Here is a 12,722-nt window from a genome sequence, read left to right on the forward strand (position 1 = left end):
ATATCCCAGGTAGGAGATGTTCCTTCAGCCTGGTTCCCAGAAGAAGAAGACACCTGAAGAAGGGCCAGACACAACTACAGACAACCGGCAGATCTGTGGCAAGACAAAAATTGTTGTGGTTATAAACTTCTGAAATGTGGGGTTTATTTGTTATCATAGCAAAACCTAACTGATAAACCTTTTGTCTCAGCCCCATGTATCTCGTAACTTTGCGTATGTCCCATTCTTCCCCATTGCCGTTTCATGACTGGCAAATTTAAATGGTTTTTTTCATTCTCTTGTCCCTAATTCCAGGCTTCAATTCAGAAGTGTTTTCTTTATTAATCCCCAGATAGAAATAAGCTTTCCAGGTTTAACACCCAAAACACTTTAGTTACGTCACTTTTATGGTTCAGCACTCTCTGTCTTGCAGTTTATGATTTGTTTACATGCCTGCTGTAGCTCTTCTGGCTGATTTCTCAATATCTGCTCCTTCTGAAAGGGTTAGTCTAAGCCAAACATTGTAGTCCCATTCTTTCATTAGTGATAGTTTTAGCAATGGTCTTAGAACCAAATGCTGGCTAATGGAAAAAAAAAAATAGTGGAAAGCTCTGGTGGATTTCTAGGAAAAGTTTCCTTGCTCCCCCAATTTTTTTTTTAAAAGAGGGACTGAAGAAAGAGGCAGAGGCCATCCTTCCTGCATCGCATCCTCTCTTTCTCTTCTTTGCTAAGAGTGTGAGGGGTAAGCAAACAAAAGAGAGGAGCACCAAGCTGAAACAAGCACAGAGAAGGAGTGTCCTGCGTAGCCTGAGGCCATGTGCCACTGCCCCAGAGACTGTCAATCAGCGTCAGTGCAGGCCTTCTCCACGGCACCCAGTGTACGCCTCGCCCAAGGCAGCCACTCGAATAATTTATTACACGAATAAATAGAAAGAGAGCCTTTCAGGTTATTTATGTTTGGGATATAAGATCATTGAATAAACCATGAGACAGCCTGGAAAGTTGGTAGAGAAGCTGCTTAATCAAGGTTCTCATGTACATTTGTTAAAAAGCAAAAGAACAAACAAACAAGAACTTTAAGGAAATAAAAATCACTGAAAAGAAGAAAAAAATAGGGAAACAACCTTCTGGAACAAACATCTCTCTTTCTGAGGTCTTTGTAAACTAGACAAGAGATTGTACAGATTTTCATCTGTACAGGAAGTCTAGATTTAATTCTGCCCATAGGATTCCAGTAAGTGTGGCCAAACTAAATAGGATGTGAACCAGAATTCACTAGTGTTACTGACCAAAGACCCCATTTTAAATATAGTAATTTATTATATGAAATAAAATTGACAGATTTATTTTCAGTGTTCATATATCTCTGTGTAGCAGTTTCATGTCAAGTCTTTTAGAGAACATAGTGTGACATCTAGTCACCACAATTGAGAGAAGCCATTTTCAAACGTGCTGCAGGGGGTTGAACCTAACGATCCGATTGCTGTCTGCGAGCTGTGTTTTGACCATTTCTCTACTGAACAAAATAATGGGTGACACATCTTAGGGACCTTGCTAGGACCGTGAGTTCCTAACCTTGAGGCTCCAGAATAGGGATGGTCTTTTTGAAGACCTGAGAAGATTGTTTTAACTCCTCTGAATTGTTCAACTTCTTAGAATGGGGTAAGCTCCCAGTAAATGAACACTTTCAGTAAGGTAAGTGAGGTTTTCTAGAGTTTTTGTTTCATCTGTAGAAACAGTAGGTGTTGGTGTCAGTGCTACATGGATAGGGACCATTGAGCTTTCAATTCTTAGAAGAAAAAGGAAAATTACAAAATCCATTATATAGTTATTAATTCCTGACGTCCTTCACACTCGAAGAAAAGAAAAACCCAGTTTTCCCGGATCTGTGATCCTCTTTCCTCCCCACCTTAAGTCCTAAATGCATAGATATTCCTGGGGAGAATGACAAAAGCAGGGACTAATATGGTTACTGGTAAATTAAAAACAGAAGTTCTCATTTACGTAATAGAGGTGGGAAAATCTGTCTTGTACCTGTGCTTTTCCTCCGCAACACTGAAAAAAAAATTGCTTCATTCAAGTGAAACGGCATGTCTAGTATGACAGACCACTGAAAAATCAATATTCAGTTTCAAAAGTACAGTTATTTATCCTGTCGTGCACAAGGCATGATTCTCAGGTGTTGACACGCTCAGCCTGTAGAGGTAGTGTGATCTCGGTACCCTGATGGAGTGCAGTGCAGGAGTAGAAAATCTAATATAAGGGTTCTGATTTCGGTATCAACTCAGAAGAAAATGTAAAAATAAAATAATTCTTTATCCCATGACTCAGTTTACTTCTTTGGAAAATGAGCACATTATATTACAAAAATCTTAGCGCACAGTGTCGAGAAAAGCAGGCCAGATGTTCTCTTTTAGGCTTTCCTTTATTTAAAAAAATGATTAACTTTTGACTAGTCAATTCCAATCTTAACGAGAAATATGTTCTCAGTACATGGTTGTTGAATCACATTTTTATAAAAACACAAGTGTGCGTTTATGGGTGGAAGGTTTCCTTCAAAAACTAGATTCTGAACAATTGGCTTTGTTTGACTTTCTGGGGCAGGTGCTGACCAGCAGTCCAAGCAGTAACCTTGCCAGGAACTTGTGTGTGGGGAGAAGACTGGAATGGAAGAGGAGGAGGCAGGCTGGGGTCTGAGCTAATTCAAGGTTAGTAACTAACAGAATAAATGGAAAGCAGAATGGAGAGCATGTTCTGTCTTTTTCATTTACCTTGTCTTCTATTAAAAGATATGAAACCAGGGCTTCCCTGGTGGTGCAGTGGTTGAGAGTCCGCCTGCCAATGCAGGGGACACGGGTTCGTGCCCTGGTCCGGGAAGACCCCACATGCCGCGGAGCGGCTGGGCCCGTGAGCCATGGCCGCTGAGCCTGCGTGTCCGGAGCCTGTGCTCCGCAACGGGAGAGGCCACAACAGTGAGAGGCGCTCTTACCGCAAAAAAAAAAAAAAAAAAAAAAAAGAAAGATAAGAAATCAGCACTTAATGAGATAGTGATAATGTTTTAGATGTTGATGACCAAAGAGTAATCGTATACCAATTGTAAGTTGCCTGAATTATGGTTTGTTGTCGTTGCTTGACTTATTTAACCAAGTAATGTTATGGATGTTCAGGTAGTTGACTAGAAACTCTGGAAAACACAATTTTTCAAATTTTCTTTGGAGTTTTATTTCTATTCACTCTTTTATATAAAATATTGAGTAGGAAGCCAAAAATAGACATGGGATATGAGGTGGCTGTGAAAAGGACCTCTCAGATCTTGGCTGTAGGTGGCATAATGGACGAATAGCCCCAGCTACTGCGCTCAGAAATACACCATTGCTTTGGCACCACGGACATGCTTCCCATGGGCTGCTCCCATCCAGTGACTGAGTGAGGCAGGGTTATAAGTCAGGCCCTTTCCTGGAAGACAAGGACTCTTCTGATGGGCACTCGTGGCCCAATAAATTTGCCAATACTTTCTTAAAACTGCACTACAGTCTAAGATGCTTCTTCTCAATCATCCTTCCTTCCTTCTCTTCTCCAAGATCTGATGGTTGTTCCAACCTCTGCTGCGTCTTTCCCTATCTTTCTCCCAAAGGCATTTCCCTTTGGGAAATCTCATCTTGAGGTCTCTCATTGGAGGGTTCAGATTAACACAGAGTAGAGGAAGAAAACTAGTCATTTTTTGGCTGATATCTACTTACCCAAGAGCATTCATTTTTTTAATCCATTCATTTGATATTTATTGGTTGCCTAGCATGTGCCAGACACTGTGGTAGCACTTAATGACAACAGAAACAACAATTTGAGGTCTACAGAGATTTCAGAGACCTTCAAAGGCCAAGTGTTGACTGCACGTCCAATCTTATCATTGAGACACCAGAGACATTGTTGTGGTTTGGGAAAGAGGCAGCAGATTACCTAGAGAGGGCAGTTGGACAGGTAGGCAGGCCATGAGGGTTATATTTTCCTTGGCGTTTTCCTCCCTGCAGTTTGATCCACAAACTCAACTTTTCAGTGCCCCAGAGTTGATTAAGCTCTTAAGCACTGACTCACATTAAGCAAACAAATATTGGGTCACCAGTGACCTCCACACTGCTGAATCTAGTGCTCAGATCTCAGTCCTGGTCTTACTGAACTATACATAGCATTTGGCAAACGTTCTCTGCTCTGGAAACTATGACATCGCCTGGCTTCCAGGCACCATAATTTTCTGCGTTTCCTCTTAACCTCTCTGGCCACTGATTCTTTGTCTCTTTTGCTTGTTCTTCCTCATGCATTTGACCTCTTATCGTTGTTGTGCTCCAGAGCTCAACCCTTGGACTTTTTTTTCTGTCCGCACCCCTCAGCAGTTTCATACAGCCTCTTGTTTCTTTTAATATTGTCTATATAACAATGACTCCAAAATTTATGTGTCCAGCCCACACCTCTGTGCACATTCCAGAATTGTGTTCAAATGCCTACTTGACATCTCTATTTAGATGTCTAACTAGCATCTCAAACTTAATATGTCCTAAACAGAATTCCTGTCCTCCCACCCTAGTTTGCCTGTTCCATAATCTGCCCATCTCTGGTAATGGCAACTCCATCCTTCCAGCTACTCAGGCCAAAAGCCCTGGAGTTATTCTTTAACTTCTTTCTTTTGTAGCCTACACTCAATTCAAGAGCATTTTCTTTCAGCTCAACTTTTAAAATATTTCCCAAGTGCAAACTCTTACTACCACCTCAACAATACTGCCACCTTGGACTGAGCCACCTTCATTGCTCTCCCTTCTTGCACCCTTGCATCCATACTGCTTTGTAATCTATTCTTATCAGCCCAGTGATCATGTTAAAAATCCAATTGAAGTGTTATGAACTAAATTATGTCCCCTCAAAATTTATGTGTTGATGCCCTAATCCTCAGTACCTCAGAAAATGTCTGTATTTGGGGATAGGGTCTGTAGAGGTAATTCAGTTAAAATGTAGTCGTGAGCATGGGCCCTAATCCAGTATGACTGGTGTCCTTCTAAGAAGACAAGATTAGGACACAGACAATACCCAGACCGAGGGATGACGGCTTAAGGACACAGCAAGAAGGCGGCCATCGTCGAGCCAAGGGGAGAGGTCTCGGGAGAAGACCACACAGCTGGCACCTTGGATTTGGACTTCCAACCACCAGAACTATAAGAAAATAAGTTTCTGTTGTTTAAGCCATCCAGTGTGTGATATTTTGTTTTGGCAGCCCTAGCAGACTTTTATGAGATGATAAAATTTGTCTGCTTAAAACCCTCCAATGGCTTTCCATCCTCCTGAGAGTTCATACAGGCGTCTACAAGGTCCACAACCTGATCCCCAGATCCCAGGTAGGGGGTGAATGGTGGAATGAACTCAGTCACCAGAAGCCTGAAACCTCCCGCACCTTCTCCCAAGAGCTGGTTGTTCTCTCCAATGCCAATAGCACCACTGACCTGTATCCTTTCCCCTAGACAGCAGTATAAAAGCACACTCAGTTTTTACCCTTCTAAAGTCTCATTTTGTGTTTTCACTTAGGGTATTTTCCTTTGGATATGTCTACATTATTGATTAGACTTTAGGGCCACGTAAACCTTGGATAAGTTACTTAAACTATGTGAGTCTTAATTTCCTCAAATATAAATGGGGACTAAATTGGGAATAATAATAATATCTATTTTATAGAGTCTTTCTTATTCAGTCAGAAAAAGTGTATTGAATACCTGGTTGGTGGCAGGCACTATGCTATGAAGATAAAACTATATAAAATCTATAAAGCATGACACTCATAACTTGACTTATATAAGTTGCTTGATAAATGATATTATTTTTGCTTTATCACTATTTTATTATTGTTGCTGTTATCACCATATTCTAACTGTGCTCTTTAATCTAAGAGATATTTTGTCTTTTTAATGTGGCTTTTGCATAGATAATCTCATACATTATTTGCTAATTTTAAAGCTTAATCCTCATAATCCTGAAACCCCACATTTCCCCAGTTTATCACCCTATCTCTCTTTTTCATCTTCACATTCAAATTACTTTTTTTTTCCGCATTCAAATTGCTTAAAAGAGTTGGCTCTGCTCCCTGTCTCTCTTTATTCATCTGCTTATTTCTCACCAGTTTTTAACTTCCATCTCCCCCCAAAGCAACTTTGTCATCGGTAATCTAAGACCCTTGTTGCTTGTCTTAGTCTCCTAGGGCTGCCATAACAAAATAGCTAAGCGGCTTAAACAACCCAAATTTATTTTCTGGAGGCTGGAAGTCCGAGATCAAGGTTCTAACAAGTTCGTTTTCTTCTGAGGCCTCTCTCTTTGGCTTGTAGATGGCCACCTTCCCCCCGTGTCCTCACATGGTCTTTATTCTATGTGCCTGCATCCTTGGACTCTCCCTCTTCTTATAAGGACACCAGGCATTTTGGATGAGGTCCCACCCTTATGACCTCATTTAATCTTAAATACCTCTTTAAAGACCCTATCTCCAAAAACAGTTACACAGGGCGGTAAGGCTTCAACATTTCAATTTGGAGGGGAATAGCTCAGTCCATAATACGCTAAGTAATTTTTTCCTTTTGCTTACTTTACTTGACCTTACATGAGAATTCAAGAGTATTGTCCACACTTACCTTCTTGAAACCTTTCTTCTCTGGGTTCCTGGAAGCCCACATGCTCCTGATTTTTCTCCTACTCTGACCACTTCTTGGAGACCCATTTTCAAGCTTATCTTTCACTCTCCAACAATTAAATGTTGGAGTTCCTTAAAGACTTTGACCTTGATTCCTTCCCTTCTCACTCTGTACTCTCTTTCTTCGTGAGTTCATCCACCCAAAGGACTTCATCCCACTAACATACAGGAAACTCTTCCGTTTTTTATTGGTAGGTCAGAAGTGTTGACTTGCCTTTTCCATGCATTTGCCACTGTCTGAAATATAACAGACCTTGAGAAAAGCTGTTAGTGCTATTTTTGCTCTTTTTTTGGTGCTACTCTTTTTCTTGTTTAGAATGTTTGTTGTGTTGAAACACATTTACCCAGTAAAATCACCTGTCATTCCACTGTACCACCACACCCATAGGAGGGAATTTCCAGGGTAATCTCAGATTAACTTGTGTGGCCCTTTATAGAGCTGACCCCCATGTGTAGCTCCTCTTGACATCAAGGTGGTGGGGGGAAGGGGGAAATTCCAAGCTGCAGAGTGCATGAAAATAATTTTTTAAAGTTAACTGATAACCATCTCTGTTGCAAGCATTCTGTGGCCCTGTCGTTTTATGATTAAAGACTGTGATGTTATTACCACACACTGCCAGTGCGAAAGGGGGATTTTTTTAGTCTGAGCTGAGTTGTTAATTTGCTGGGCTATGGTGAACAGTTTCAAGATATTACAGCTCTCCAGATTTTAGATGTAGTTAGACAGTTCCTGAGATAATACATTACTAATTATTACTAGTTATAAATGAAAGGGATAAAATCAAATCATTCGCAAAGAACACATCCTTTGAGCATCTGTACTAGGTATCGAGCGTTGTGCTTATAAGTGAGGGAGAGAGGCAGGAATAACAGGAGATGGGAAGTTCCCAACACAAGCTCATGGACCTCAACAGTGAGGTGATTGTGTCTGGGCCGCCTGTTCATTCTACTCAGAATCACTCCATGTGCATCTTGGACACACACGCGTGCGCACACACACACACACACACACACACACCCACACACACACACACACACCCACACACACACACACACACCCACACACACACACACACACCCACACACACACACACACACCCACACACACACACACACACCCACACACACACACACACACCCACACACACACACACACACCCACACACACACACACACACCCACACACACACACACACACCCCTTAGCTTGCCAGCCTCAGTATAGACCCTGCTTATGTTTGCCTGAAGGCAGCCTAACTCCACTTTGACTTAGATATGCAATTCTGACCATTCAAGCTCCTTTCACCAGGAACTGTTTAATTACACACAGTTCATGTTTGTCCTGAGGTAATTTAGCCTAGGTGATAATTGTATCAAAACCTCCAACTGAATTTTGCTCAAAGGCATCAAACTTATCAAATGTCATATAATTAACATTTCTGTACTTATATACTTATACTCTTTCAAAGAATCTAACCCAAAATAGTTCCAGTAGTTATTGGTTGACTGTTTCTTGGATTTTTGGTTTCTCTCTTTGCCTCACAAGTTTTTTATTTAAGAAAAAAAAAAAAAAAAAACACTTAAAAATCTTCCTTTCTTTAGGAGATGCAGACTTCCCTGTGTCAACGCTGTCCACTATGAGTGACATAACCTCACTCAACCTTGTCTAAAACTTGAGGATGAATGGGATTTCCACAGAAGTGCCCAAACTGCTGGGGCACGAGGGACCATTAGGAATAATGGAGAAACAGATACATTAGGTAAGCTAGCTGTGAAGAAAAAATAAAAGGAACAACTTTCACCCTATTTCAAGTGGACTTCAGTGGGTTTCAGTAAAATGTAGATTAATGTGCTGGAATGATTTGTTCCTCCCATGCCTGCTCCCTTTCCCTTGAATGCCTCTGTGTTTTTCCTATATATGGGGCTCTCGCCGAATTCAGAAGGAACTCAGGGAAGTGAAGACTTCCAAGAAAGAGGAAATGAGAGGGGGATGAAAAAAGAACTCCTGAGTTCAGCTGAGCTCACCCAGATGGTAAAAAGGAAAAAAAGAAAAGTGACAATTTTAACCTTAGAAAGCAGTACAGTAGTAAGAAAAGTCAACTTGAGCTCAACGTCAATTTCCTCTTTGATGGCTCAATAAATGTTAAATTACTTTGTAAATATTTTTAAATGAGTGGTTTTGGAGTGGGAGTGGTGAAGAAAGAAAGGGAAAAAAAGTTAACTAGCACACATAAAAGACCCAGCTCACACAGCCGATGGCCAACTTTTACAGCTGCGTTTTTATAAACTCCTTGAAGAGTTGGGCGAGGGACAGGTTTATGACGTTACCATGGCAGTGCTACAGCTTTTTGACACAATATTGTGACACTGAAGCAGATGTATGACGGGGAGGTAGGCACATAGCGGTTGGGACAAGTATGAAGGAATTTAAGACCCTCACTAAATATTTCAGCGGAGAGTGTCTCGCGGAAATGTCACGGGATTTAATTAGCTGTAGAGTGAAAGGTGAAGGGTTAATCCAAGGTCAGTGTCGGGGAAAATGAAGCTCGTGACACACGCAGCTATGATATTTGCTGAATACATACTCTAGGCGATTAGGACAGTAAATTAGCACAGTGTGGGAAAGAATAGGCAATAGTTTCTTTAAGTCAATTTGATGTGACGGCGTTCACTTATTTTATTTCCCTATGCGTTTCTCTGAGGTTCTTTCTGTCAATGCAGTCATTTCTTCTGAAGTGTGGAAAGTGACTGCCAAGTGAATAAGAAGTGTTCTCTGATTTTTAAAGTGAGAAACAATTTGACTGAACTAAATCAGACAATTGAATTTTGTTTAATAGTGTTTGATGTCTGTATTTGCCAGTTTACACTACAAAAAAATTTTGTTCCCTTATTCACTGGGGAAAAAAAAATCTGTTGTGCTGACATTATTTTCCTTCCCACAGAATCCACAACAAACTTGTTTGAGTAGAACAGACTGTGTAACTCTGTGTAGAATAAGAGAAGATCTCTCAGGCATACAGAGCACCTCCAGCATTCATTAACTGATTCAACAGATATTCCTTGAACATCGGGCCAGGCATCGTGCAAGGCACTGTGTTCCCGCTGAACAACAGGACAGAAGTGTTCTTGTCTTCATAGAGCCCGATGGGTTGGGACCCAGAACAGTGGCTTCTCTTCAGAGCAGAGCTCTCAGGTGGGCAAAGGGTAGTCTTAATCTACTAACCATAAGAATGATTAAATGCTTGGTCACCTTTGCAACAAACAGTTACTGAGACACTGATTCGCCAAAGATCGCAAGCTACTCTAGTGTGTATAGACATACTGAATAGTTCTCTGATTTCTGTTGTCTGACTTAATCACTAGATAGATGCTTCATAGTATTTCTCATATAAATTCCTCATATATACTTTTATATACTATTAAAGACATACTTGAACTTAAAAATTTTTTTCTGGATTCGCACCAATAGTATAACTTAAATACACAACTAAAAATGAGTATTTACTCTGGCTTGAGTGATGTGAATGAGGAAATATCCCCTGTTGACCACCATTCACCCTATTCACCACTAGTAAAAGAGGAAAATCAACTGGCTTTTACAAAGTCATAAAATAGTAAACTCCCAAGAGGGTCCTGAAAAAGGTTAAGATAAAGGAAGATGTGAGCCGACATTTAACCATGTTACCACATTAGGCATAGACATCAATCCAAGCCAAAGTACACTGCAGCGTTAGCCAAGGAACACTAGCTTTAGCAGAAAGCACTGGACGATTCTAAGTGCACGGATATCTGTGGAAGGTTTTAGAAGGTGCTCCATTCAGTGACAGGCTTAGAGGGAATGGCCAAACATTAAGCATAAGCCTGGGTGAACACTGCAGCCTCCATCAGCTGCCCTTCCAGGGCTGACCTTGGAGCTTAAGGACCTGACAGCTGGGAACTTTAGCAGCTGTGGAAATAAGATATTGGAGTTTCTTTACTCCTAACCCCGACAGCTCGTGCAAGTCATCCGGTTGAAGTCTGTTTACTGAGAGCCTGTCTGCAGCAGACATTGTACTGGGTGCTAAAGCACAGTCCTGGACAAGAAGACACTGTCCTTGTGTAGTTCAGTAGAATCGGTGGTGTGAGAATGTGAGTTGGTGATCTGGACATTTCAGTAAACTGACTTTTTAATTGCATTGAGTTGAGTACCCCTTGCTCTGGTCCTGCTGGCGATCTGTCATCCAGGTAGACACAAGGACAAGGACCTCTACTCCGTGAAGGTCAGGTGTGGCTGCCACAAAGGGGAAAGTATCTTGGAAGTCTCTGCCTCTTAAGAGTCCTGCAGGTGGCAGGAGGTCACAGAGGGCTGTGGTCACGGTCCCCAGCGCCTCATCTGTACTTGGAGGGTCTGCACTACCTTCATAGCAGCTACTCAGAACTGTTAACTTGGTGCAGCCAAACTGGCAATTTACATTCTACCTCCCTTAACTGCTGAAAGCCCAACACTCCATGGGAAGCATCCCGTTCTATAAGTGGTGTGTAGAAGTCCATTAACATACGTGTCTGTGTCTAGAAGAGACATTGGAAGAACGAAAACAAGGGATATGGTACTCACGGTCTAATGACAAATTTTCATGGGATTCTCGGTTGATTGCCTCATAAACGCTCAAACTTAACTGACGCTAATTGCTCTTATTCATGGATTTTCATCTTCTACTCAAGGAATAGATGCACTTAATTTGAACTAATTGAAAGCAAAACAACATCAAAAATTCTGCCAGAAATAATGACTATCACTGTTAAATACTACTTAAAACCAGTTTTGGAAATTATTTGTTTGCTCCTAGAAAGGATGTAGGACCCCAGTTCAGAAGTATACATGTTTCTATGATATCAAGAGTCAATGGCACAGTTAATCTGTTTCACTGACCCTTGGTTAACCAGACAATTATCAGAAAATCCTCCCTTGCACTTCGTTAATAGGAAAAACACGTCCATGACCATAATTCTCTTCTTGTATAAAGTCAAGTAGAATGGTAGTGTGAATATGCTTAGTATCTTTTAAAGCTGTAAATGTATGTCCAGCATAAAAGAAAAGCAATTTAAAAAAAGGCTGAACCTGAAACTCCAAAGCCATTAAGATCTTCCTGGAATCTATGGAAGAAGAAAGCCAAGGTAAGGTTGAATTTGTATTTCCTATTGGGAAATCAAATAGCAAGCAACGGTTCCCACTAAGGTCTGCCATGCTTGTTGATAATCACTTAGATTTCCTGTGAGCTAAATTCTCCATGACTGCTTCAACAAACATTTGTTGAGTACCTTCTTAAGGACAGGACTCTGTACTAGGATAATTTAAAGATGATATGAATCTTATTGAAGAGTTGATATATAGTGATTAAATCTTATTCACAGAAGTGGGGTATAAATGGTACCTGAGCTTATATGTAAAGGCATTTCTGTGTTTTGGTTTTCTTATCTGCAAATGTCCATATTGGGAGAAACATGCCAGTCAAAGCCCCCAAATTGTTGTACACTGACACATTTTTTCTTTTCCTGAAAAGCGTTTTAGCAACAAAGTTTTCCGACTCCGAGAGTTAAACAATATAGAGGGCATTATGCTAAGTGAAATAAATCAGACTGAGAAAGACAAATACCGTATGATCTCACTTATATGTGGAATAAAAAAAAAGAAAATGAAAAAAAAGAAAAAGAACTCAGATACAGGGAACAAAGTGGTGGCTGCCAGAGGCAGGCGGTGTGAGACGGGGCGGGTGAAATGGTTGGAGGTGGTCAGAGTTGCCAATTTCCAGTTATAAAATAAATAAGTCATGGGGATGCAGTGTGCGTCATGGTGACTCAGTTATTAATACTATATTGTGTAGTTGAAAGTTACTAAAATAGTAGATCTTAAGAGTTCTCATCACAAGGAAAAAATCTGTGTGTGTGGTGATGGATGCTAATTGGACTTACTGTGGTGATCATTTTGGAATACATACAGATATCAAATCATTATGTTATATACCTGAAACTAATATAATGTTATATTT

General features: G+C 40.7%; 1 long non-coding RNA gene across 1 annotated transcript; it reads left to right on the plus strand.

The window, feature by feature from the left end:
• The first annotated feature begins 2,581 nt into the window (after nucleotides 1–2,581).
• Nucleotides 2,582–11,528, plus strand: LOC112412165 (uncharacterized). The gene is made up of 3 exons (XR_003005743.1): nucleotides 2,582–2,687; nucleotides 8,299–8,456; nucleotides 9,639–11,528. It is a non-coding gene; the product is annotated as an uncharacterized LOC112412165 (long non-coding RNA).
• The last annotated feature ends 1,194 nt before the right edge of the window (nucleotides 11,529–12,722 follow it).

This window comes from Neophocaena asiaeorientalis, unplaced genomic scaffold (genome assembly GCF_003031525.2).
Source record: "Neophocaena asiaeorientalis asiaeorientalis breed wild unplaced genomic scaffold, Neophocaena_asiaeorientalis_V1.1 scaffold427, whole genome shotgun sequence".
In the NCBI taxonomy this organism is placed as follows: domain Eukaryota; kingdom Metazoa; phylum Chordata; class Mammalia; order Artiodactyla; family Phocoenidae; genus Neophocaena; species Neophocaena asiaeorientalis.